This window comes from Podarcis vaucheri (genome assembly GCF_965113315.1).
Source record: "Podarcis vaucheri genome assembly, chromosome: 5".
In the NCBI taxonomy this organism is placed as follows: domain Eukaryota; kingdom Metazoa; phylum Chordata; class Lepidosauria; order Squamata; family Lacertidae; genus Podarcis; species Podarcis vaucheri.
The window spans coordinates 75,174,286-75,200,968 of NC_138763.1; the positions used below are offsets into that span (position 1 = coordinate 75,174,286).

The 26,683-nt window shown below is 45.3% G+C and overlaps 1 protein-coding gene across 12 annotated transcripts in view; it reads right to left on the reverse strand.

The window, feature by feature from the left end:
- Positions 1-26,683, reverse strand: part of LOC309532295 (uncharacterized protein) — a 472,441-nt gene that overhangs the window by 261,227 nt on the left and 184,531 nt on the right. For 8 of the 12 annotated variants that reach the window (XR_014219696.1, XR_014219697.1, XR_014219698.1 and 5 more), the window contains one exon: positions 18,539-18,644. The exons of 1 other annotated variant lie outside the window; for it this stretch is intronic. The gene's annotated coding sequence lies outside the window, so the exon portion shown is untranslated. Of the gene's footprint in view, positions 1-5,385; positions 5,442-18,538; positions 18,645-20,501; positions 20,627-26,683 lie in introns of those variants that run through there. 3 more of the 12 variants (XR_014219700.1, XR_014219701.1, XR_014219702.1) reach the window with 3 other exon arrangements.

Genomic DNA, 26,683 nt, shown 5'->3' on the forward strand with positions numbered 1-26,683 from the left:
AAAAAATCCTGCTTTAGATTCAGGGTCCCTTATTCTTTTTGCTCCAACCTAAACACAGAATAGCCATGTCAGCCAAAAGCCTCGATGCTCATATATAGATATAATGAAATAGTATCATCACCCCCGCCAAGCAGGCCATTAGCTGAGAAACCCACACAACCAAGCGTGGTCTCTAGAAGGAACTGTCAGTGCTCAGGGGCCTTTATGATTCACTGCAATGACAAGGACAGCAGTGCCTGTCTTCACACTGAATGCAAAAATTGCCTCTGATGTTGCAGCTAATACAGAAGCTTTTGAATACTTAATAGCTCATCAGGAGCATTGGAATACCTATGGAACTCTGATGTCTTTTACAAGAACTTTACTGAGCATTAGCATCTTTTGTAGATACCCTAATTCTCTTCCTTGATACGTCAAAACAAATTCAAAATAATGAGGAATTAATTCCCCCCCACCACCATTGTCAGGCTTTGTGTTTGCCTCTTTAAAGTGTTGCATTTCAAGCACTTCAGGATTTCCCCCTGTAACTGAGTCTTAAGGATCAAGTTTCAAATTAATTATACTGTATTCACTGAATCCCTGCTACGCAAATTCAATATTATGCTTCCTTTTTCTAGTTAGGCTCCTAATTTCTCACTCACACAATTTGCCCAAACCATTATCTTGTACTGACATAGCTTGGCAAGTGGTGCTATGCAAAATATTTTATTACTTGAAAGTTTTCAATATAATACAAGCTTTGCTACAGTGGTTTTTATATTATTTGCTTGATCATGGCCATACCAGCATTTCCAGTTACTTTGCTGCACCAGCAGGTGTGATTAAACTGAAAATATATAAACTGAATAAACTGGGACACAGTTTATATGATGAAATTGACTGGTGCGGCAAGGGCTAGAGAGAGCAGGCAGATCAACAAACTTATTATTGAAAAATGAAGCATGCTTGTCATGTGTTCTCCATTAGAGGTTGAATGGCCATTCTTTAGGTGTGATTCCTGTATTGCAGGGCACTGGACTAGATGACCCTTGTGGTCCCTTCCAGCTCAACAAGTCTATGATTTGATTACTCTTAAATATGTTTTGCACCTTATCAGAGCAGCTTGTAAAAGGACCACGTGGATGAACTGTGTCAATGAGGAATGGCACTAGTTCCTTTTGCTGGTGGCATGGGGACTAATTCCTTCATAAAATGGGACTTTCGAAGTACTGAAGTTTTCTAATTAGATCAGGAAATGCATTCATCTTACCAGGGCAAGAACCTTTGGATTTCGTTTTCCTTTCTTCAGAAGTATGGCTGTTCTTTTCTGCATCCCAAGAGGAGCGAAAAAGCAGGCCCATGTCATTAACCTAATGCTCTCCTGCTGCTGGTTCATTTTACTTTGAAAGTAGGAATTCAAATGCTACTCTGGCACAAATCCAACAAAAGCTACTTGTGACAAAAACCCTCTTGAAATCTGTGGGACTTGGCACCAGGCCTTTAAGTAAGTCTATTCTAATGTAAGTACATAAGAATAGCCCTTTGGATCAGGCCAGTGGCTCATCCAGTCGTAGAATCATAGAACTGTAGAGTTGGAAGGGGCCACCAGGGTCATCTAGTCCAACCCCCTACAATGCAGGAAACCTTTGCCCAGTGTGGGGCTCGAACCTACAACCCTGATATTCAGAGCCTTATGCTTTACTGACTGAGCAGCATCCTGTTCTCACAGCAGCCAACCAGATGCCCCAATGGGAAGCCCACAAGCAGGACATGAGTCTGAAAGCACGCTCCCTTTGCTTTGAATTGCGATAGAGTTATAGCTCTGTTTTGCTGGAGTATTTTCCCCTGCCACATGCCCCTTCATCTGTTTGTTTCACAGTTGGAAAGCATCATTAGTTAATGTAAGAATCATTAGCCATCTACTTATTAACTAGCTGATTAAAGTTACATATGCCTAATCATCAAAACTGTGGCACAGCATTTTTTTTAAAAAACCTCACAATTCTTAACAAATGTTATCAACCACTGTATTCTAAAACATTAACATGCTAATATCTTTTGTCCTCCTGCATCACAGTAACACATCAGAACTAAAATTGCCTTTAAAAAAATGCAAGCTCACAATCCTACCTATTAGAATTTCCCTCACTGATTAAAAATTGATCCCCATAAATTCATCAAGTGAGTTAGGTACTAATGAAGTCAGTTAAAGTTTGGAGCCCTAGTGGTTTTAAAAACAAAACAAAAGCTTGCATTGCAAAGAAATAATGGGAAGAAAGAAATGAGAATTCAGAGTCACTGAATCTATCAAAACATGAATATAACTATGAGATAAATAATAATACTTAACACTTTCTATGTCTCTGAGCAGGTCTAGGTTTTTTAAATAGATAGCATATTAGTTTTCATATTTTTACCGTAACATAGTATCAACTATTCACACACATCCCTTGTTCCCTCCCACAATGCAGACAGTAGTAGCAGTTTCATTTCTGTTATCCCTTTACTCCCACTGTTTACAGCCTTGGAAGTTACTCAGCTAGCTTTACCAGATCAGTTTTCCTTTAGATAGAAATTACTGGGGACTTAAATGTAGCACCTGTTTATTTTAAAGCTGAATCAAAGTTATCTGGTGAGAATGGTTAAAATATGGGGGGCAACTATCCCAAAGCCAACACCCAAGGTTATCTTCTTCTTCTTCTTTTTTGAAGCAGCAGCTGCCAATTTTGTGGCAGAAGTGGCACTTCTCAAAGGGGCTGGTGACCAGTAGCAGTTGTTTGGATGGGGCATCATTGCTTACCTGGCTTCTTAATACAGAGGTCACTGCCAGTAAAAGAGAGGGAGAGGAACAGGGGTGAGGTGGTGGACATGTCAGCAAAGTGCAGCTGCCTCAGCGGGCGCAGTGGACTGTTCTGCCGCTGCACCACAAAGCCCTCCCTGCCGCATCTCCCCACTCTCTTGGCTTCTCGCAGTGTCTTCCGCATTGGGAAGCTAGGTGAGCATTGCCATCCCACCCTGCCATGCACTGCCAGCTGCTAATGCTGGTAGCTGCCAGAATCCACAATGATGGTATGTAATCACATGGCATAGCTCCAAGAGGACTTCTGCCTGGGGGTGTGTGGTATTTGTAGTCACCCCAAAAAAGCACTGCTGCCAGTGCTGGTAAGGCGCACATTTCCCCAGAGTATGTATGCAAGCAGGTGTGGGTTCTTTTCCACTTCATTGCCAGAAAATGAAAGAAAGGAAACATCATCAACAGCCTAGCTCATCTTTTGAGGCAATTTTTGAAAGAGAATGTAAGTGTAGGATTTATTACAGAAGAGAAAATGGAAGTAAAAGGGTATAGAAACACTTCTTGTTAACAGAGTGGTATTATCAAGACACCCCACTCAGTTGCCTATCATATTTCACATCTGCCAATAGATAAGCTGTGCAATTATGAACTTCAGCATTCAACTTTTCCAAGCAGGTATGTGAGTGAAGATCATGGAGGTTTCCCCCCACTGAATAATGTAAATCAAGGCACCCTGTGGCTAAAATTTGTTCTTAAAAAAACCAAATTGATTCTCCTGTGATTTGGCCTACCACTGTTTTTCTGTGAACAGAAATACATTCCTAAATCATGCTGACATTTGTGTCTTAGTTTTATTTGTACTGCTTAAAAAAATAACCTCTAAGACTTCATATATCAATCTAGAGTTGCTTGGCTCCTTCTGTCACAAAAAGGAGGGGAGCTTGTTGCTATTGATTCTTTATTGCACACTACAGACTTCTACATTTCATACATTAATGTAGAATTCCTTTAGTCATTGTTCCCTACTGTCCTGAACAGGGGGAGGCATTTGGTATTACCTTTGTAATAAAGCTGCTGTTATTAGAGAAGAGAAATGAGACCAGCAATCACAGGCATCATAAATATGAATGGATATTTGTGCATGCACACAAAGTAAAGTATGGAAGCTTTTAGACTTTTATATATATATAAAAAATCCTCGGATAGGCAGCCCAAGATTTGTGAAGCATACATATTAGATCCCAGTGACTAGAGCCAAATCTGGCTCGAAAGAAACTGGCAATTGCCCCATTTATCATGCTAAAAACCAGGGCGGCACATCCTGTTTCTCTGCTTGAGGTGTAACAGGAAGTGCCATTCTGCCCTGCCACTGTTGCCATCACTTTTGCCACCACTACACTTGCTGCCACTGCCACTGTCAACACTGCCTGCTCTGCTGTCATGTGCCCTGTTGCCATGACTGCTGGTGGAGAAGCAATTTTGAGTGAGATCTCAGCCCAAATGACATGATCTTGATCAAAATCAGCACCAGTCACAGCAGTGCTCCTCTACCACTAGCAGATGGAGCAGGTGGGGCACCTGCAGGGGTGTCAGCTGGGAGGCACCTGCTGCTTGGGGCAGCAGCCTCACTCTGCCTAATGGGTGGGCCAGCTCTGCTAGTCTCCATCTCCTCCCTGACCAGGTTGCTCCATGCTGTGATGACATAAACAAGTCTGCTAGATCAGGCCAAATATTCAACTAGTCCTGCAATCTGTTCTGACTGTAGCTAACCAGATGCCCATGGGAAACCTTGCAAGCAGGACCTAAGTGCAACCGTCTCTCCTCACTTGTGATTCCCAGCAGCTGGCATTCAGAGGCACACAGCTTCCAACAGTGGGGGTAGAAGCTAGCCATCACGGCTAGTGACTACTGATAGCCTTATCTCCCATGCATTTGTCTAATCCTCATCCAAGTTAGCGGTCATGAAACGTTATCTTGTGGGAATGAACTCCCAAGTTCAACTACGTCCTGTGCAAAGGAATTCTTTTGTTTGTCCTGAACATGCCAACATTCAGATTGCGCTATCCTAGTTAGCACCCCTATAAGGTCTGCTTCGGGAGAAGAGTGCAGTGTGCATGGAATGAGCATCCACAGAGCTGATGACAAAGCAATTCAGCTATTAGTTTTCACAAACAGCAGAGGAGGTTCTTAAATCTGCTTCTGGGCTTTGCTGTTGATGTCTCACATGAGGTGATGCTTCTGCATACAAAAATATCCCCCTCAAAACAAGCATACAGAACCAAAAGCCACTTCGTGTTCTGTTTGTGAAAAGGAGGCTGCAGTCTGTGTGAGGGGAGGGAAGAGTGTGTTCCTTCAGCCGCCACATATGGCATGGCTTGCTTGAATGAGTCATCTGGAGTTGTTTGCCTTGCGAGTCATTCTGGCAGGTTTACTCATTATCTGCTGTTGCTTTGGCTAACAATGGACAAACTCTCCCCAGATCAGTTTGCATTTGGGGTATTTTCTTCCCAACCTGGAAAAGAGCTTGATTGACTGCACACCAATCTGAGACTCAGTCTCAGTCCTGCACACCAGGACTGAAATTTGCCCCCTCACTGGCTCAACCCACTAACCTAGCTGGGCAGTGGCAGTTTCACCAAAGAGCTTCATCTCTCCTTCCACGGTCCCTCCTGGAATTCTAATTTTCTTAGGGAAAAACAAAAATAACTGGAGTCAAGACTGGATATCTTGGTAACAATGTGCCCTTTGTGTACATTGCTCTCTTCCTGGAGAACCTACAACACACTACTAACCCATTATGGCAATACATATATTTCATTCCAGCAAGCAATTGAACACTAATTGATGTCCAAATCTGTTACCAAGTTTCATGGAGGAACGTGGTACATGGCACTTTTCTGTTTTGTTTTTTTAAAAACTGAATAACTTTATTGATGTGATGTCTTATTGATTTTATGTCTTGCAAACCTCCTGAAGGCTTTTGATGCCATGCTGGTGGGCTATCCATTTGAAAATATAATAAGTGAATGAAACATGCTTGTCATTGCTCATGTCAGCAGTCGGAATAAAATCGGAAAGGGACAAACAAACTCACAGCCTCTCCAATAATCATATTCAGGTCTGTGGGATTAAAGCTATGAAATATGCCAGATGTTTAATGCTTCAAAGGGAGCCACATGTTCTCTTTTGGGGACAGGGGACGATCACAAGATTTTGAAATGCCAGATTTCAGGAGCCGGGTAACTTCCCAATGAGGAATGAATTCTTACCGGGGCGGAGGAAGGTATTTTAGAACATGAGAAAAATGCAACAGAGTGTTGTGGATGACTAAGATTTACCCAGAGTAGATAGACCCCATAAATTAGTGACCATGATTAACTCAAATCCACTAATTTCAATGGGCTTACTTTGAGAAAAAGTTAGCTGAAAACAACCTGGCATCTTTTCTGCATGCACATTGCTGTTCATTCCAGTGGTTTCATAGGTGCTGCCTGCCCATCCTGTAATTAATTCTATGGCTCCAGTCATGTGGAGTTGATTTCTGTGGGGCCCTCATCTACCTTCATCTTTGGGGGAGACAGCTGTGCAAAGATGTTTCTTTCTGACAGCCTGCTTCATGGCACTGTCCACCGCTGCAGACTCAGCTGTAGTTTATTGGTACAGTGCTTTGAAGGTTGGGACCACGAGTAAATTTTATCTAGGGGTTTTATCTGTAGAATATTGATGTGAATCTGGCTTGCTGCAATATAAATATAAAGGTAATATACACCTCCACTCTCCTGATGAGAGCAAGCAGTAAATATTTCACATTCTGCATCTGCCCTTATCTTCTTTCTGGCTCACAGGAAACGCCCAGGACAGTATAGAGTCTAGCATAATATAGAGAATCTAAAGTATAAGTGAATGAGGTTTCTGATGGCAGTGTGTGTTAAAAAGGCTAAAGAATTTGGGGCCCTCCCCCATGGCTGGGAAACAGCATGGATTATTCTGCTGCATATGACTCAGACCTTTTTTAGCTCCATGGCAGCTTTCTCCCTCTTGGTCCTGCCCCCCCCCGTTGCTTTGGACTATAACCCTAATCAGTTCCAGACCACTAGGGTTGCTGGGAGTTGTAGTCCAAAACAGCTGCAGTGTAGTCCAAAACAGCTGCAGTGTGGAAGGCTGTTCCACGGGGAAGAGTCAGCATGGTGTACAGTATGGAAATGCTTGTTAATCTGGCGAGTAGTTACAAATATATTTCATTCGGCATTCTGAATAATTGAGGTTTTATGATACACAAGGTGGAATAAAAACCCCCACACTATTTCAAGTTAATGCAGTCCATGTTTGCCCATCTATAATTCCTCAAAAAGAAACACACAGAGCTCTCCTTCTTTAGGCCATTCCAATAGCTCACTGTCAGTCAGAAACCTGCAACAAATCCAAGATTAAAGGTTTTGTGCTGAACCAGACTCTGGGGATACACATCTCTTGCTAAGCAGACACACACACACACACCTTGGGGCAGGTTTTAAATTTCTCCACAACTTGAAATATAATGAGTAATCTCCAGTTATGTTATAGGAGAGCAAATACCCAGCAGGAGCTGGAAGGAGGGCAGTTCCTAATAGGTCTCCCCTCCTGTGTATCTGATCCTACCCTGCCTTCTAGCAGCCTAGCTCAGATAGGTTAAAAGGGTTTTTTCTGTTCCTGTTAATATGGTATTGAGATAAAAGCGCCCTCTGCGACCCCGTCGAAACTGGGCCCCTTGGTTTACTGAGGAGCTAGGGAAAATGAAGTGGGATCTCAGACAGCTAGAGCGAGTATGGCGACGGATTCGTGACGGAGCCTCAAGAACATCTTATAGGACGCTCATGAAAGCCTATGAGATGGCTATGGAAGCTGCTAAGAAATCTTACTTTGCAGCTTCCATTGCATCTGCTAGCTCTTGCCTGGCACAACTTTTTATAATAATTTGGTCAATAACGTCCTTAGGAGGACAACCAAATTTAAGCACAAATTCGACCCACAGATGTGAGGCATTCGCGAGCTTTTTTGCGGAGAAAGTCCTGTTGCTCCGCCGTGACCTCCCTGCCAATTTAGATACAGTGACTGAACTGGAGGCCCCTCGACTGACTTCAGGTCCAGTGTTGGACCATTTCGATCAGATACTCCCTACTGATGTGGTTAGATTCCTCCAAGTTGGTAGGCCCACCACCTGCCTCCTTGATCCGTGCCCGTCTTGGCTGATTAGGGAGTGTCCAGATGTTGCGCGGACACCCCTGGTTGAAATTATCAATTTGTCCCTTGACACGGGGACATTCCCAGGGGAACTGAAGGAAGCAGTGGTGTGTCCACTCTTAAAGAAAACTTCATTAGATCCCTTAAAGGTAAAGGTAAAGGTACCCCTGCCTGAACGGGCCAGTCTTGACAGACTCTGGGGTTTGTGCGCCCATCTCACATCTATAGGCCAGGGGCCAGCGCTGTCCGGAGACATTTCCGGGTCACGTGGCCAGCGTGACAAAGCTGCATCTGGCGAGCCAGCGCAGCACACGGAACGCCGTTTACCTTCCCGCTGGTAAGCGGTACCTATTTATCTACTTGCACCGGGGGTGCTTTTGAACTGCTAGGTTGGCAGGCGCTGGGACCGAACGACGGGAGCGCACCCCGCTGCGGGGATTTGAACCGCCGACCTTTCGATCGGCAAGCCCTAGGCGCTGAGGCTTTTACCCACAGCGCCACCCGCGCCCCTTCATTAGATCCCTTAGACCTATCCAATTACCGCCCAGTTTCAAATCTTCCATATCTGGGTAAGGTAATTGAGAGAGCGGTTGCTGAACAGCTTGGTAGGTTTCTAGAGGAAACATCGGCATTAGATCCATTTCAGTCCAGTTTCCGTCCTGGTTTTGGGACGGAGACGGCTCTGGTTGCCCTAACAGATGATCTCCGTAGACAACTGGATCAAGGCGGGTCAGGACTGCTGATCCTTTTAGATTTGTCAGCAGCCTTTGACATGGTCGATCATGATCTTCCGGACCACCGCCTCGCAGACGTGGGGATACAGGGCATAGCCCGTAACTGGTTGTGCTCTTTTATCTCTAGTTGGGGACAGAGGGTGGCACTAGGGAGGGAAATGTCGTCGCGCCACTCCTTGGTGTGTGGAGTGCCGCAGGGCGCAATTCTCTCCCCGATGCTTTTTAACATCTTTATGCGCCCCCTTGCCCAGATTATCCAGAGCTTTGAGCTGGGCTGCCACCAATATGCTGATGACACTCAGCTTTATCTGCTGATGGATGGCCACACCGACTCAGCCCCGAACACACTGACCAGATGCTTGGAAGCTGTGGCTGGATGGTTTCGTGGGAGCCGATTGAAACTAAATCCTTCGAAGACAGAGGTCCTATGGCTAGGTCGGGATGGCATGGGGATGAGGGACCAACTCCCTTCTCTTGCGGGGGCCCAATTAGTGCCATTGCCTTTGGGTGTAATCCTTGACGCCTCCCTTTCCATGGAGGCGCAAGTTACAGCAACAGCCAAGGCGACATTTTTCCACCTTCGCCGCATCAAGCAGTTGGTCCCTTACCTTTCCCGCCCCGACCTGGCCACAGTGATCCATGCGATGGTCATCTCCAGGCTTGACTACTGTAATTCGCTCTACGCGGGGCTGCCCTTGAAGCTGTCCCAGAAACTACAGCGGGTACAGAATGCTGCAGCGAGGCTCCTCAAGGGGTCTCTGCCATGGGAGCATATTCACCCAGTGCTTTTCAAGCTGCACTGGCTCCCGGTGGAGTACAGGGTCAGATTTAAGGTGCTGCTTTTGACCTTTAAAGCCCTTCACGGCCTAGGACCCTCGTACCTACGGGACCGCCTCTCCTGGTATGCCCCACGGAGAGCCTCAAGGTCCATAAATAACAATACCCTAGTGGTCCCAGGCCCTAAGGAAGTAAGACTGGCTTCAACCAGAGCCAGGGCCTTTTCAACTCTGGCTCCGGCCTGGTGGAACGCTCTGCCTCATGAGACCAGGGCCCTGCAGGATCTGATTTCTTTCCGCAGGGCCTGTAAGACAGAGTTGTTCCGCCTGGCCTTTGGCTTGGAGCCAATTTGATTCCCTCCCTCCCTCCCTCTCTTTCTTTTTTCTTTTCCTTCTTTTCCCTTCTGCGATGAGGCTACATTTTAATATTTTAATGTTCCATTATTTTAATGTTGTATTTTATTTTTGTTTTTAAGTTGTAATCATTCATCTTGTTTTTATTATTGCTTGTAAGCCGCGCTGAGCCCAGCCTTGGCTGGGGAGGGCAGGGTATAAATAAATAAATAAATAAATAAATAATAATAATAATAATAATAATAATAATAATAATAATAATATTTTGAACTGTTTATAGAATACAGTGGTACCTTGGAATACAAATGCTTTGAGTTACAAACGTTTTGGGTTACAAACTCCGCTAACCCGGAAGTAGTACCTCAGGTTGTGAACATTGCCCCAGGATGAGAACGGAAATCGTGTGTTGGGGGCGCAGTGGCAGGCCACATTGGTGAAAGCACACCGCAGGTTAAGAACGGTTTCAGGTTAAGAACAGACCTCCGGAACAAATTAAGTTTGTAACTCGAGGTACCACTGTATTTTAATTGTCTCTAGAATGCTTAAAAAATGATGATGATGTGTTTGCTGCCCTGGGCTCCTCTGGGAGTAATATATATTTGTCAGGGAACTGACATCAGAGGAAAGGGAGGTGGTAGGGCTCCCAGAGGTTGGGAGAGAGTCAGCAGCTAAAGCAGGGACCAGCAGGGGGAGCGAGGGGTCTCTGGAGGAGGATCTCAGTAATGCTGAGAGAGACGCAGCAGCCAAGGCAGGAACCAGCAGGGGAGAGGAAGGGGTGAGAGACACGTCCAGCGAAAACAGCGGGGAGGTGTCAGAAGCAACCGTAGGGAGACCCATGCTTCGCCGGAAGCTGCCACGTCGTGAGTCCAGGAGACGCGTTTCCGTTAAGGAGCTTCTTTGCTGGAAGCGCTTCCGCAGGCAGCCACTGTCAGACTCTACTAGTGACTAGAGCAGACATGTCTGAGGAGCTCTGTCACACACAGAGGTTTGTGGAGCCGCACAAACTCTGAGGGGGCACAATTTTAAGCACAAGCAGCTAATCATCCCCTCACAGCAGTCTGACAGTCTTTGTACGCTGCCTGTGCAGGAGAAAGCATCATGAGCAACCCAGCCGGAACCGGAGGGGCAGGGGTTGGAGCTGGTCCAAGCTTGGAAGAAAGGTATCAAGCTTTGGAGGTCCAACTTGCGCTGCAGACGGCGAGGCTCGAGGAGAGAAGGGCTCAGGATGCAGACAAGAAGGGGAGAACCACTCAGTTCCCCAGAAAGGTACCAGGATTGGTGCAGAAGGTTGGGGGGGACCCCAAGGATTACCATGCCTTTAGGACAGAGATGCAATATGCCCTTAATGTGCAGTTTGATGAGTTCCCTGATGAGGAATCGCGAGTTGCTTTCGTAATTGGGCATCTTGAGAAGGGGGCGCGAGACTGGGTTCGACCCCTGATGGCAACGCACAATGATATCCTAAAGGACACTATGAAGTTCTTTCGTGCAATGGATATCATGTTTTCCAGCGATATTGAGGAAGGGGTGGTGCGCAGACAGCTAATGGCTTGCAAGCAGGGAAGCCGATCTGTCCGTGAGTACTGGACTGAATTTACCATGCTGATTCACAGATTGGGGTGGGATTTATCGGCGGCACCCATTCAGATGCTATTTGAAGAAGGTCTTTCTTCGGCTGTGAAAGACGAGCTGTCCCGGAGCCCCAGGGCGGTGTCTATGGATCAGCTGACCAAATCTGCGCTGACCATTGGAGCGCGCCAGGAGGCAAGAGCCTTGGAGAGGCGGGAAGGGAGAGGGGAACGTTGGAAGGAGTTACGCATTCCAGACATTCCTGAGCCAGCTTTCCCGCCGGCAGAGCCGATGGAAATCGGAACAGCGCGCGCGCGCGCAGTTTCAAAGCCCAGTGAGGGGGCTAAGAAGGAGGGAAAAGGAGCCCGGAAATGCTATCTCTGCCAACAGCCAGGCCACTTTGCCAGAGTCTGCCCCCAGAGGAAGGAATGGCAAGGGATGGTGGGAGCTGTTGAGGGGGGAGAGCAGGGAGAAACGGAGCAGGTAAAAGCCAACGCCTGGTTGCCACAGTCAGGGCACTGCAGCCAGGCCAAAGAGCAGTGAAAGTGCCCGTGCCAGAAGCTCCTCGACCTGCTCTAGTGATTGAAGTGTCGCTAGAGCTGCAAAATGGACACCCCCTAAAAATAAAGGCGCTGTTGGACTCAGGCAGCTCCTGCAATTTTATGAGCAAGGAGTTTGCTGCTGAACACCAGATACAGACGATCCCTTTAAGCAACCCCCTTCAGGTGACCACGATCGATGGCAGGGAACTGTTGGGAGGAGGAGTCAGCTTGCAGACCGTCCAATGATAATGAGGGTGGCAAGGCACACAGAACTGATAGCGTTTAATGTGGCCACCTTGGGAGGCGCTCCCATTATTTTGGGAATGAGCTGGCTAGCCCTACATGATCCGCTGGTGGGCTGGCATCAAAGAGTGGTTTCCTTCGGTTCAGCACATTGCTTAGAACACTGCAGGGGGGAAAAGGGTTCAGCAGGGGCCCAAGCCACCCTGGCAGGGACTGAAGTAATGGAGAAGGTGAAGGTGCCACCACAGTATGCAGATCTCAGCGACGTGTTCAGCGAGAAGGAAGCTGACCAACTACCCCCGCATAGGCCCTTTGATTGCCAGATCAATTTACTCCCTGGAGCACAGCTTCCTGTAGGCAAGTTGTATGCCATGTCAGACAGGGAAATGCAGGAGTTGCGAGAGTTCATTGACAAGAACCTGAAGAGAGGCTTCATCAGAGAGTCCAAGGCAGCGGGGGGTAGCCCAGTGTTTTTTGTGGATAAAAAGCACACGGACAAGCCGAGACTTGTATGTGATTTCAGGCGGTTAAATGCAGTGACAGAGCCGGCGGCTTTTCCTATGCCCAGGATTGATGATATTTTGACCAGGGTGCGGAAGGGAAAGATTTTTACAAAGCTGGACCTAAGGGGGGCGTACAACCTGATACGTATAAGGAAAGGGGATGAATGGAAAACCACCATGTTCACCCCTTTGGGGGCATTTGAATACCTCGTGATGCCTTTTGGATTACAAACAGGCTCCGCGTGTTTTCAATCGTTCATGAACCACGTACTGGGGCCTTTGCTCTACAAGAATTGCGTGGCCTTCCTAGATGATGTGTTGGTGTATTCGGAGAATGAGGAGCAACATGTGAGAGACGTCAGAGAAGTGTTGAGCAGGCTGCAAGCCAACAGGCTGTGGGTGAAACTGGAGAAGTGTCAGTTTCATACCAAGGAGGTGGAATTCCTGGGGTACCGCTTGTCAGACAAGGGGTTGGCCATGGACCCCGGCAAGGTTCAAGCAGTGCTGGAATGGAAAACACCCAAAACCAAGAAGGATGTGCAGAGGTTCCTAGGGTTTGGAAACTTTTATCGTAAGTTCATCCGAAACTTCGCCCACCTGACGGCGCCCATCACGGACTGTCTCAGCAGTAAAAAGAAGTTTGTTTGGACGGCGGAGGCGGAGCGAGCGTTTGAGGAACTGAAAAGGGCCTTCGCCTCTGAAGAACAACTTCTGCATGTGGATTTACAAAAAAAGCTGAGGGTCGAAACAGACGCATCTGACAGAGCCATAGGGGTGGTGCTTCTTCTGCAGCCGGGGAAGGAGGAGTCAGAGTGGCGACCGTGTGCCTTCTTTTCGCGAAAGCTGAACAAATCCGAGAGGAACTACACGGTGTACGACCGGGAACTTCTTGCGATTCATGAGGCTTTCCGGAGATGGAGGCACCTGCTAATTGGTGCACAACATAAGGTGCAAGTGTGCACGGACCATAAGAATCTAGAGTATTGGAGAACTGCGCGAGTGCTCAACCAACGGCAGTTGAGATGGGCCCAGGAGTTCTCCAAATTTAACTTTGAGATTTGTTACGTGCCAGGCCCAGAGAAGGTTAGGGCGGACGCTCTCTCACGCAAACCTGAATATTTGGAGGGGGAGGGAGCACCCGAAGAGACCCATGTCATTCCAGAGGACCGCTGGGTGTGTGGGGCGGCATTGGTGGGGCAAAGGGAACTGGTAGAGGGAACGGTGCAGGATGAATACGCCCAGGACAAACTCAGGGGTCTCAGGAGGGAGGGAGACAAACCCGGGGGTTTTGAGGAGAGAAACGGGGCGTTGTACTACAAGGGAGCGTTATATATACCTGAAGGGGAATTGAGGGAAAAGGTACTCAAGCAACTGCACGATAGCCCCACAGCAGGGCATTTTGGGCAACACAAAACCATGTGGCTGGTTACCAGGGAATTCTGGTGGCCCAAGGTCAGGGAAGATGTGCGGGAGTATGTGAGAGGGTGTGACCAATGCCAACGAGCCAAGGGGGAGAGGCGGGCACCGGCAGGTTTATTAGAACCACTACCCACGCCTGAAAGACCATGGGAAGCAGTGGCAATAGATTTCATGACTGATCTGCCAAGGTCCAGAGGGAAAACAGCCATCATGGTTGTGGTAGACCTGTTAACCAAGATGGCCCACTTTATAGCCTGCTCACATGCGGTCACAGCGGAAGAAACCGCTAAATTGTTTGTGGAAAATGTGTTTAGGCTGCATGGCGCCCCCTTGAGGGTGGTTTCTGACCGAGGGAAACAATTTACTTCCAGGTTCTGGAGGAAGCTCATGAGCTTATTGCATGTAGAGGTGAATTTCTCAACTGCCCGTCATCCAGAAACCAACGGGCAGGCGGAAAGAGCTAATGGTGTCCTCCAGCAATATTTGAGGTGTTATGTGAATGACAGAGAGAATGATTGGGTGGAGAAGCTGGCGTTGGCAGAATTTGCCTACAACAATGCAGAGAACGTGTCCACGGGGATGAGCCCCTTTTTGGCTAATCACGGGTGTCATCCCCGAGCCTTCCCAGGGGGGGAAGGGGAGAACTGGAGCGTTCCAGCTGTAGAACAGTTCGTTGAAGAAATGGAAGCGATCCATCGCCAGCTCCAACTTAACTTAAACAGGGCTAAGGAGGAATATAAGAGGCAGGCAGACAAAACCAGAAGGGAAGGGGAAAGCATTAGGGTGGGGGACCAGGTGTGGCTGTCCACCCAAGGGTTACTATTCAAAGGGGGTTGTAAGAAGTTAAGACCCAAAAGGCTGGGCCCATTTGAAGTCACGCAGCAGGTCAACCCAGTGGCTTTCAGACTCCGGTTACCGAACCACATGAAGCTGCACCCAGTGTTCCACAGGTCGTTGCTGTCACCGTATAAAGGGGACAGAGAAGGGAGGGTCAATAGGGGACCAGCTATGGAGGAAAAGGAACACAGCTACCATGTAGCGGAGATTCTCGATTCCAGGTGGAAGGGAGATCAAGTAGAGTATTTGGTAATGTGGGAAGGGGAGCCGGAGTCGGAAAACACCTGGGTCATGGCAGAGGATGTAGATGACGAGGTTTTGATAGAAACTTTTCATCAGAGATTCCCTCGTAAACCTCAGCCAGTGGCGAGGTTCCGGAGGGAATACTTTGCCACCACCGACGAAGAAGAAGAGTTGGAGGGGTTCTCTGATTCCGAGGCGGAGGAGGATTCAGCGAGCCGGAACGAAGACCGATGGAGGGAAATGTTTGAGACGTCTGAAGATGAAGAGGATTCTTTTCGGGGTTTTAGCTCCTCACCGCCCAGAGGAGAGAGTAGGGGCGGGGGGGAAGGGGGCCCTGGAGGGGAGGTGGATGTCAGGGAACTGACATCAGAGGAAAGGGAGGTGGTAGGGCTCCCAGAGGTTGGGAGAGAGTCAGCAGCTAAAGCAGGGACCAGCAGGGGGAGCGAGGGGTCTCTGGAGGAGGATCTCAGTAATGCTGAGAGAGACGCAGCAGCCAAGGCAGGAACCAGCAGGGGAGAGGAAGGGGTGAGAGACACGTCCAGCGAAAACAGCGGGGAGGTGTCAGAAGCAACCGTAGGGAGACCCATGCTTCGCCGGAAGCTGCCACGTCGTGAGTCCAGGAGACGCGTTTCCGTTAAGGAGCTTCTTTGCTGGAAGCGCTTCCGCAGGCAGCCACTGTCAGACTCTACTAGTGACTAAAGCAGACATGTCTGAGGAGCTCTGTCACACACAGAGGTTTGTGGAGCCGCACAAACTCTGAGGGGGCACAATTTTAAGCACAAGCAGCTAATCATCCCCTCACAATATTGAAATATCATTATTATTATCATCACCATCATAATTCAGGAACCAATGTACTTAAAATCCTGGGGACAATTTTCATGTGTTTTGACCATTCTGGCGAGGTCTGATATATTTTTACTCTTTCTTTCAACATCAAAAGCCTTCGGGGCATCTTCCAAAACAAAAACAGTATCACTCTTGGCTTGTTCCTTTAGCCATCTGGTTCAAATCTGTTATCTGCGTTGTGTCTTTTTATATCTGTCAAGGCTTCTTCCAACTGATCTCCTGATGGATAACTGGTAGAGGCAACTTGTTGGTGACTGAGCTACTGAAATATTCCAGTTGTTTTTATTCTTTGGGTTTTTGTGTCCTCTTTATTTTCTCAATGTGGCTGTGAATCCATACTAACGGGAGGAGACAGTCTTGGTCATGAACCAAATGACAGATTGATGAAGAAGGCTTTACTCTCTCTCCTTTCCTCTAATGCAGACAGGTGGACTGACTGCAAATGGACAACTGATTTTTGGACAGCCAGGCTGGTATAAGTCAGGGAAGAGGTATCAAAATGTTCCTTGCTGATCAACCTACTTGCCTAGCTAAATGGTGGCAATCCGGAAATGAAACAAAAGAAAAGAAAGAAAAGAAACGGACATTCTTCCAAATCTGCAGAAGCTCCCAAAATAATAAACTGGGCTTCAAGAATCTGGAGATTGCTCCTTCCACAAAATTAACATATTCTTAAGTAGCTTTGTGGCCTACAGTAGCTTAGCCAGGCAGGCATTTTTCTGAGAAGACAGTAATCCAGTTGAGGCAAACAACAGGTGTTGTATTTATCAACTTATGCTCACATAATACAGGCCTCTCAAAAACCTTCTCTCAGAATGACTCATCTCCAAAGACGCAGATGTCTTTAGGCTTCCAGAATCCTCTCTGGCCTTCAGGGCTTGCATCTCTATACATATTACCTTTACAGACGGGTCAAGCATACATATACAGTACTACAATATTTTGCAAGCAGACACTAGTACAGTCTCATTTTAGAGCCTATTTGGCAGCAGTGAAGGCCACTGTATTTTCTCGGGTTGTCTTTTGCAACTTTCCTGATTGATCCAGAGCATGCAATGTTCTGGCCCAATATGAGGATTTGAGGTGCATTGTGACTTGTCTGTGAAGCAATTTGGGGATAAAATTGCTTGCATCCACCAGAATTGCACTGTTGTAGCAAGTCAACGGTTTGAGGTGGTATTTTGTTGGATGCGTTTCACTTGGTGTGGTCTGAGAATGGGGACATGGTACTTGGATAGGTTTGGGCAACCACCTGCACACTGGACCCTTGCCCCTTATGGATCATAAAACTGAGTAAGAGTGGGACAGCAGGTTGAGCCATGAAAATAATCAATCCCTCACTGTGAGAAGTGGTGGCCCCAAGCCACCTGAAAGTGGCAACAATATGATTGTTCCTATTTAAACTCCTAATTAGACATGGCTGAAAATGGGGAGAAGGAGATGCAGACAGGATGTATTTTCCTTGCGGGTTCTTTTCGATTTCAATTTTCAATGAATTTTCTGGGACATTAGATGCCCCAGTGAAATGCTGTTTTCTAAAGTCCCTAATGCCAGGGATGCTGCCATAACATCATTTGGTCCAGACTCAAGGAAGAGCAGGTAAGAGAGACATCCTTCCCTTTTGCTGCAACCACTGCAGTTGTAACCACCAGGTAAGGAAGGATATGTGAGGACTCAGTATGGGATTAGCAAGTATGAACAAATTTATAATGCTTGATGGGGAGATGGAAGAAGCTTTTTGAAGCATTCTTCAATATTGTTTTTTAATTGCCAGCATCTTTCTGAATTGAGACTAGGGAGTTTGTCCATTGCTATTTGTATTAGTAAATATATTCATTTGACACCAACAGTTAATTTAAAACTAATGGCTCATCGTATATTACCTTGCATCCGTTAGAACCAAGCATATTTTGCTATCTGATTACCGTTTCATAATGATTTCTCCTTTAGGCCTTACAAGCTGTTTCATTTTAATAATGGAAGACCTTTGTTTAACCTATCCAGCTAACTTGCTGAAAACTGCATGATTCTTAATGAATATTACTTGGCTATTAATAGCAACCTTTCAAAGCCATGAGGTCAAATTGATGCTTATTTAGGATAGAACTGTTTGTCACCAAGATAAAAGATCTTGTTAATCTTCTGGAGAAAATCAATTGATTTTAATTTTCTGGCATCTGTTTCAGTTCTCTTCACCCATTAGTAGTTTGCATGTAATGTCCAAGAGAAAAGTGCTAAAAAAGCAGTTTTTGACAGTGTAAGGTGAGCAGGTTGTGAAAATTTAAAACTTTACAGAAACATGGAGTCCAACATTCAACTTACTTAGCACATAGGGTTGAGTTGAAACTTTCAGGAACATTTTTGGCTGTGTTAAAACACACACACAAACACCCTTGTAATTGAGGGTTGTTGGTTTCTTTGTTTTTGTTTTGTTTTGGTCAACGCTTCCCAAAATGTTTGTTTGTATAACACTCACCTCTCTTGTTCCTTTTTTGATGTCATCAAATGTCCAAATTGGTTTGAATATGTAGTGCCATGATATCATCTTGTTTACTGCATTATCGCCAACTGACAGGGATCATCTAAGAATGAAAACCAGTTTAAGTAATCAGCGATTTCATACTGTGCTGGTGTTACTCCTCTCAACCCTTTCTAAACCTTGTTTTAACTGTATGCTAAAAACAGGGTTTAAAAACCTCTTTAAAATCCTTACCCCCCCCCAATACTGATCCAGGGTGGGTTAAGTGTCCCCTGGAGTGGCACAAGGTAGATAAAGGAGTCTGTGCACAGCATAATTTCAAGCAGGGAACAAGCAGGAACCAAGCTTCATATGCCATGACATTGAAGGCAAAAAGAAATATTGCTGTTGATCCAAAGCACAAAAATCTACATGACGGGTGGGCACAGCTGACAAGACTCATTCCTTTTGCTCCTGACAAAACAAATCATTTGAATAAACTCATGTGCTTTGCAGCTAAAACAAGGTGTTTTCCCAATGAGTGGCTGGTTACGACAACACGAGTCAGGTTGCCTAGAAGAGGACTCAAAATTAAAATGATGAAATAATCATAGCTTTAATTCAAAGGTATAATGTAAAACCCAACATGTTTGTTGAAAGCACTGATGGGCAAGGCCAGTAAGACTCCCTTTGGTTTGGCTCAGAATCCCCCCAGGATTTAAGCAAAGTCCTCTGAGCCAAGCCAAGAGTTTGGGCTGTGCCCCCTTCCTGTTTCCACCACCTCCTCCTCCAGCTCTGCAATTCCCTGCAGCACATGCAGACGATGAGTGAATTTTCCCATAACTGAAATGTGTACAACCTTTTTGAGCCAATTACCAATTGTGAAATTTGAACTAACTTGCCATCCATGGGGTATAACAAGGTGGACTGCCGCTACAAGATAAAGGGCATGTGGTTTTAATGTTGCTGAGAAGTTGTTGCCTTTAAATATAGAGATGAGGCACAGAGCCAGATCTCAGTGGACTAAATCACCAGCAATGTCACTAATTTATTTATTTTTCTTGCTTCTTAAATGCAGGCATAGCCATTGTGGGGGCAGCAATGTGAAGCAAAAGGGAAGGCTATTTTCAAGTCAATTTATGCATACACCCAGAAGGAGTCTCCATGATTTACAGAGACAACAACATGCAAGCTATACAGTGAAAATCCATTAAAATGAAACAAATGTACTAAAAGTATTAGCCACAAAAATCATACAACATAAAATTACTACCCCACCCACGTAAGGATGAACATCAAAGATAAAAAACCAAGAGGCAGACCCTGTGGCAGGGGAATAGCACTGTTTTCTCTCCCTCTGCTCCTCTTTCTTCCTCCCCTCCACCACAAAAATGTTGCATGTATCATGAGTCCTCATGACACTGGGTGGGTGCCAGACTCCTCAGGTTTGGGGAATGAGGCTGTGGACTCAAGAGAAAGTGTCTGACCAAGAGAGGAAATTGTTTGCAACATCAACCCTCAATGACACCCATTTATTGGTAGCTGTTGTGAAGCAAGAGGCCATCACTCTCGCTGCCACTTCTGAGTCTGAGGACTCCTGCCCAGAAGTCCTAGCAGAGTCACTGTTTCCTTCACACCATCAGAAGCAACAGCTGAAGAAGGAGAGATTTTTAACTGGAAGAGACTTCCAGTTAACCACTCAGACTGAGCAGAAACCCTAGATAGGTTTCAGTCTTGGGTTATGATAGGTTTCAGTCTAGATAGGTTTCAGTCTTGGGTTTCAGTCTGAGTTCCACATGGAGCTATCCAAGGTGCTACCTCGCCTTATTTTGCTGTAACTTTTCCTGTTCTTTTGTGAGGGGTGGAAGACCATGCTCCAAGTTTGGGAAGAGAGTCTGCAAGCCTATAGAGAGACCTGTTAAAACATCATTATTTTTTCCATTCATGGGGGAAGGAACAACATTTGTCCAGCAGGTGATACCTTTACAAGACCGTACCCTTTCTTGGAAAATGAACCAACACTGAAGCTCTTTCTCCCAGAGTCTCATATGTTGCCTAAATATTTCTGTATGGTGATGCTCTCACATTGCTCCTTCACATTACAGTGGTGCCTCGCAAGATGAAAAGAATCTGTTCTGTGATTTTCTTCGTCTAGCGGTTTTCCCCCTCTTAGCGGATTGGCGCTATTAGCGGCTTTTAGCGGCTTATCTGCTGATCGGATCAGCTGACAAGCGGCTTAGCGGCTTAGAAAAAGGGGGGGAAGGGGAAAAACCAGCAGGAACTCGCAAGACATTGTCGTCTTGCGAAGCAAGCCCATAGGAAATTCGTTTTGCGAAGCACCTCCAAAACGGAAAACTCTTTCGTCTAGCGAGTTTTCCGTCTTGTGAGGCATTCGTCTTGCAGGGCACCACTGTACAGTATTCCAGTTCCCCATGCACCAGCCATTCCATCTCTCATCACTCTTTTGTTCTACAACTATCCACTTCCAGCACTTGATTATACCATCCACTCTGTAGAAATGTTCTAGAAATTTGTAGCAACTCTTTCTTCTTCCTCACTAGCCCATTATTCCTTCTCTTCCATCTTAATTGCCCCAACTTCACCATTCTCACCATTCCAATTCCCTTGGAAACAGTTGCCGGCTGCCCAGAATGGTCTTGTATTTAACAGCTTGCATTTAGTTATCCCTTGTTTTCCCTAGGCAACTGCTGCTCAGGAAAGCAAAAATGGGAGTTAGTTGGACTCAGATCCTCTGAATCCTTGGGGTTTGATTCTGAGAAAGGCTTGGGAGACCACTCATGCCATCCCTCGTTGAAACCTGAAGTATAAAGATTTAAAAGAAGAGCAATCAACCAAGATCCAGTTAACACAAGATTTTAATTATGGAAATGTGGCATGCAAATAAAATGATAATGAGTAGGAAGACTTGATCCTTTGGGGTGCTGATCAACTGCAAGCAGTTTCTTACACAGGGCTTGATGGGAGAAAATAACTATATATAATGCAGTGTTTAATGGAAAAAAATAGATGATTGTTACAATGAGTCAAAGTTTTAGTCTATTTAGATGTCTTAGGACTATATAGCAAAAATATATTGAGTCTTAGTAATTGAGAGTACCATCTATAACTCTTCCCCTCGGTGTGAAAGCAGTCTATTACTAGTGCCCCAGGGTTAAAAAAATAAGGAAAATGCTTCTATCAGGAAAACCAGCCTTTTCAGTAACTATGGGTACCCTGGGTGGTCATTTTCATTTATTATAGTTATGCCTGAAATGTATCACACACAATAGCTCTTTATTTGTTAGCTTTTCAAACTCAGTAAAGCTTCTCCCAGAAGCCACACTTTTATATAGTTGTTCCTCATTTGTTACCTTTTGCAGTTCTCTATGAAGTAAAAAGGTGTTGAGAAGACCAATTCTAAATCACCCTACATTTGTGGACAAGAGCACTGTATTTTAATGAAGCAGTACAGACCCACCCTTTATGTCCTCCCATTGTTTTTTGTACAGTTGCAAGACATAGTTGACAAAATAATATATTTGTTTTTCAACACTAGTATAGACATGTCAGTGGGGAAAGCATTGCATGATTGCTCTTGGGCGGCAATGTTCTTAAGGGAACTTGTCACTTTGGGGGAGGGGTTGTGAAGAGGGAAGGTGAAAAACCGGACAAATTAAAGAAAATCTGAATACCTTTGCAGGTGCATGGGGTGGGTTGCTTTTCAACAGCCATTAGCAGAGGATTCTGTTAATTATTTTAACCATTTTGATTCTTTTTTTAAAAAGTTGTTGTGCTGTGGAAGTGATAGCAACAATCCTCCTTCAGAACCACTTCCCCCCACAATGCATCTGGAGGATGGACTCAGTGTCACAATGTTGCTTCCTTCCAGGTAGCTGCCCCCAGTAGTATGGACAGTATGGACAGCTATGTCCTGCTCCCCTGGTGACACAGTCTTTCTTCAGATGCTTTGTGGAATGAGATGCTCCAGGAGTGGAAGATGGTTCTTGCCAACATTTTCTGCAGCACCAAAAGCTGTTTAAAAACAAAAAAAGATCATCAAAATAGAATGTATATATATATATATATATGTGTGTGTGTGTGTGTGTGTGTGTGTGTGTGAAAAGCCTTTGCAAATGACTGTTGAAAAGTATGTCCCATACTCACAAATGTGAGCTTGGAAATAATTCGTTTCTCTAGCCAATACCCTGTGAAGCTGGGAAGCCACTTCGCTCCCTCATATTAGTTGTGCATTTGAATTTGATGGAAGGAAGAGGGAAGTGAAGGTGGAAACCTTGTGCACACTTATTAATTAATTAGGCGAAAGTAAGCTCCCGCAAAATCCAGAAATGAGATATTTCTGATCAGCCATGAAAGACTCAGGCTGTAAAGGTGATTTCAAAAACGATGTTAAGAACATTTCCTAAAAATCATTGGATGCGTTTAGTTTTGAATATTGTTAGCACAAGGTAAAACAAAAAAGGAGGGTAGGGCTACGGTTACTGTAGGGGGATGAGTGACTCTTTCAATTTTGGTTTCCTTTCGTTTCTCAGTCTTCCACTTATTTCTCTACATTCTCACATGAATAAGTTAAATTTTTTATATAAAAAAGTCCTCATGAAGGTTAGCGTGAATTTCTTCTCATATACAAAGCAACTTCCCTCAGTAGAATCACCCTCTGTGTTATTTCACTAGTATATGCATATTTATGCATATTTACCTCCAGTATATGCTTTTCTATACATGTTACTTGGCAGGAGATCTGCACTGCAAAATCTGGAGTAGTACAAATTTCAAAGGATAGCTGTGTTTAAGTTCTCATGCTGTTTCAGAAAGCATGAATTAGACGGGCTCACCTTCAGGTATGTGCCAAATTTCTCCCACATCCCTATTTTAAGTATGACTAACATGAGATACATACCCTTTCTTTCTTAGAAGCCACAGCATGCCTACAGCAGAAAAGCTCAAAGAGCTGGATTTTAAAATATTGATACCTCATCTTTCCATCCATTAGATGCCACAAAGCAGCTTTATTGCTATCACAGCTATCCATTGTTCATTTTTCCACAAAGTATTTTGTGCAGCACTCATACTGTCTGAACCCCCTCCAGCTTCTACTGGACAACCTTGTTCAGACTATGTACAATGACAGGTTCTTATTCATTAACATACATTTTACTCAAAAAGTATTCAGGCACATTTTATAGTTCTTTGTTTGAAGGAAGAGAATCTGGAGCTATGCAAAAATTGTATAACAATTAATGACACCAAGAGCAAAGCGCTCTCTCTGTCTCCTCAATTCATTGTAAGTTTTGTTTATTAAGTACAAAGCCATGTTCTAGCTCTTTGTTTGCTGTGTATAATTTGAATTATAAAGCAATGATCCAGTGTACTAATGTGTCAAAGCAAATGGAATTCATTTTCTGACCTCATCTCCCTACTGTAATGTAGGCATAAAAATGTGTTCCGCGAGTGACAGGTCATTAGATTTAGCATGACTGACAGCTACCTTCCCCAACACATTCATTTCTTTATTAAGATGGACTCCTTCTATGACCTTGTTGCCTGGCACTTTTCATTGCTTTATCATCCGCAATAAAGAGAAAAAATCTTTTGCTCTAGGTGAAAATTCAGAAGAACTGGAGGGAAAGCCAACAAAATTTCACTAAGGCAAGGAAAGGACTTAATCCTTATCTCCAACCTGTTCTGCCATCTTTACTGAGGAACCTGTAGCCCATCAGATGTTGTTGTACAAGAACACTGATTATCCCTGATTATCCCTGAGGCTGATGAGGGCTAGAGTCTAACAACATCTGGAGAGCCACTGACTCCCGTTCCTTGCTCTAAGTAATGCATGGGATACTGTTGGCTCTCCAGATGTTGCTGAGCTACAACTTCCATCATCCCTGGCCATTGACCATGCTTGCTGGGATTGATGTGAGTTGCAGTTCAGCAACATCTGGAGGGCCAAAGGTTCTCCAGACCTCCTCTAGAATTTGGTTCACTTTTTCTTTTCTCATCCACTGGTCCCAGTCCTAAAGGACTCCTCCCTATGCTCCCGACTACTTCTTGGGTGACTTGGGTGACATTTGTGTTCCAAGGGGTCATTTGCTTCTGAAAGATAATTTGAAGCGTGACTTGTCAAGCTTGAAAAATTGTGCATATTTTCCTTGGGGCAGACACCCACGCAACCCAGTCACTTCGATCCATTTATTTCACCTCTGCCCTGGCAGTTATCTGTTAATTTTATTCATTTATTTTTGTAAATTATGTTTTGTTTAAATATTACTGTTAACTGCTTTGATAGTTTGCTCTTCGAAGCTGCCAATGGCTGTGGCATTTTATTGGATTGTTTTAAAAAGTTTATATACTACTTTTGAGGAATAACCACATTTTTTTCTCTGCTTCCCATTTCTGAATCATATAGAAATGCACACATAGGTTTATGGGTAAAGCTTGCCAAGATCAAGTTATTAGGAAAAGTCAACAAGCCACATGTTTCCATTTTTCACAGGCACCTGTCCTCTGGGAGGTAGTTATGGGAACTGTAAGTATGTAGTATGAATTTAAACAAGAAATATTGAGACTTTTTTTTTATTGTGTTCAGGGACAATAAACACCCATTTCGGAGGCAAGGTTGGTCTAGGAGTCACAAACAGGACTATAATGTGGATAATTACCTTGCTGCCTCTCTTGCTGACAGCTCTTTTAGCCCCCCTCTCTGTGTTTGACAGAATAATAATTTAAAACAAAATTACTTTCACTGTAGCAGAAAGTACAGAAGGCAGACAAAGGGAAAAACGTGGTGCATTCTAGACGCTAGCCTTGATGGAGAGGTAGGGGGAGAACCTTCATACCCATAGCGTAAGGGAAATGTTATGTTGAACTAAATATGATCTTTGAAAATACTGATGGGAAGCCAAGGGTATCAAAAACATTATTTAGCTATGGCTCATGAGGAGAGGAGAGGAGGCAGTGGTGTCATCTTGGTGGTAGCGCCACACTCATTGTGATGGGGATGGGACAGAGTAAAGCAGCAGTGGCAAGATCGGGAGAACTCCGGGGCTGTTGCGACTGTGCACCCAAAGCTCCTTCAAGCTCACCAGCATCTTGCCTCACTCTGCCCCAAACCCATCCAGGAGAGGATACCACTGCCTCCACCCCACTCCCTGCACAAGCCACCACTGGCATTATCCACAAGAATCTAGTGAAAAAACTAGATTATACTGGCGTATCAAAAGCTATTTAGTACATATAGTTTATATGCCACTTTTCTTCCATTTTCTAAGCCACCTTTTTTCCTGCATTGCAAAAGGTTGTACTAGATGATCTTAGAGTACCTTCCAACGCTACATTATAGGACTCCTGGATGGTTACGTCCGGTCAAAGGCAATGATGGGGTGCGGCGCTCATCTCGCTTCAGGCCAAGGGAGCCTGTGTTTGTCCACAGACAGCTTTCCAGGTCATGTGGCCAGCATGGCTAAACTGTTTCTGGCGCAACATAACACCATGACCAGCAAGCATGGAAATGCTGTTTACCTACCCACCACATCAGTATCTATTTATCTACTTGCACTGGCATGCTTTCGCACTGCTAGGTTGGCAGGAGCTGGAACAGAGCAACAGGAGCTCACTCCATCATGGGATTCGAACTGCCGACCTTCTGATCGGCAAGCCCAAGAGGCTCAGTGCTTTAGACCACAGCGCCACCTGCATCTACATTATATGATTTTGTGTTCGTGGAATTCAAGGCAGTGTATGTAGGGTTGTTGAGCAGTTTCTCATGTGGCCACTGAGCAGACCCAAAGCTGCTGGGCTTCAGCTGCATCATCGTGTTGCCCTCTGACCATGTAACGGAGAAAGGTAAAGGCAACAACAGGAGTGAAGTTTTCACTCTTTGTGTAACCGGAAGAGAACAAATCAGCACAAAGTGGGCCTTCTCACACTTCTAAACATATGGCAAGCCAGCTGGATCAGGACAATGTCTCACCTAGACCAGCACCCTGTTCTCACAACCAGATGCCTGCGAGAAACCAGCCAGCAGGACCCAAGCCCAAAAGCCCTCTCCCCCTGCAGATTCCAACAAGTGGTAATCAGAAGCATTCCTGCCTCCGACACATTTTCATGCACGGAGCAAAATTCTGTCTCCTTTGCTTATCACTCAAG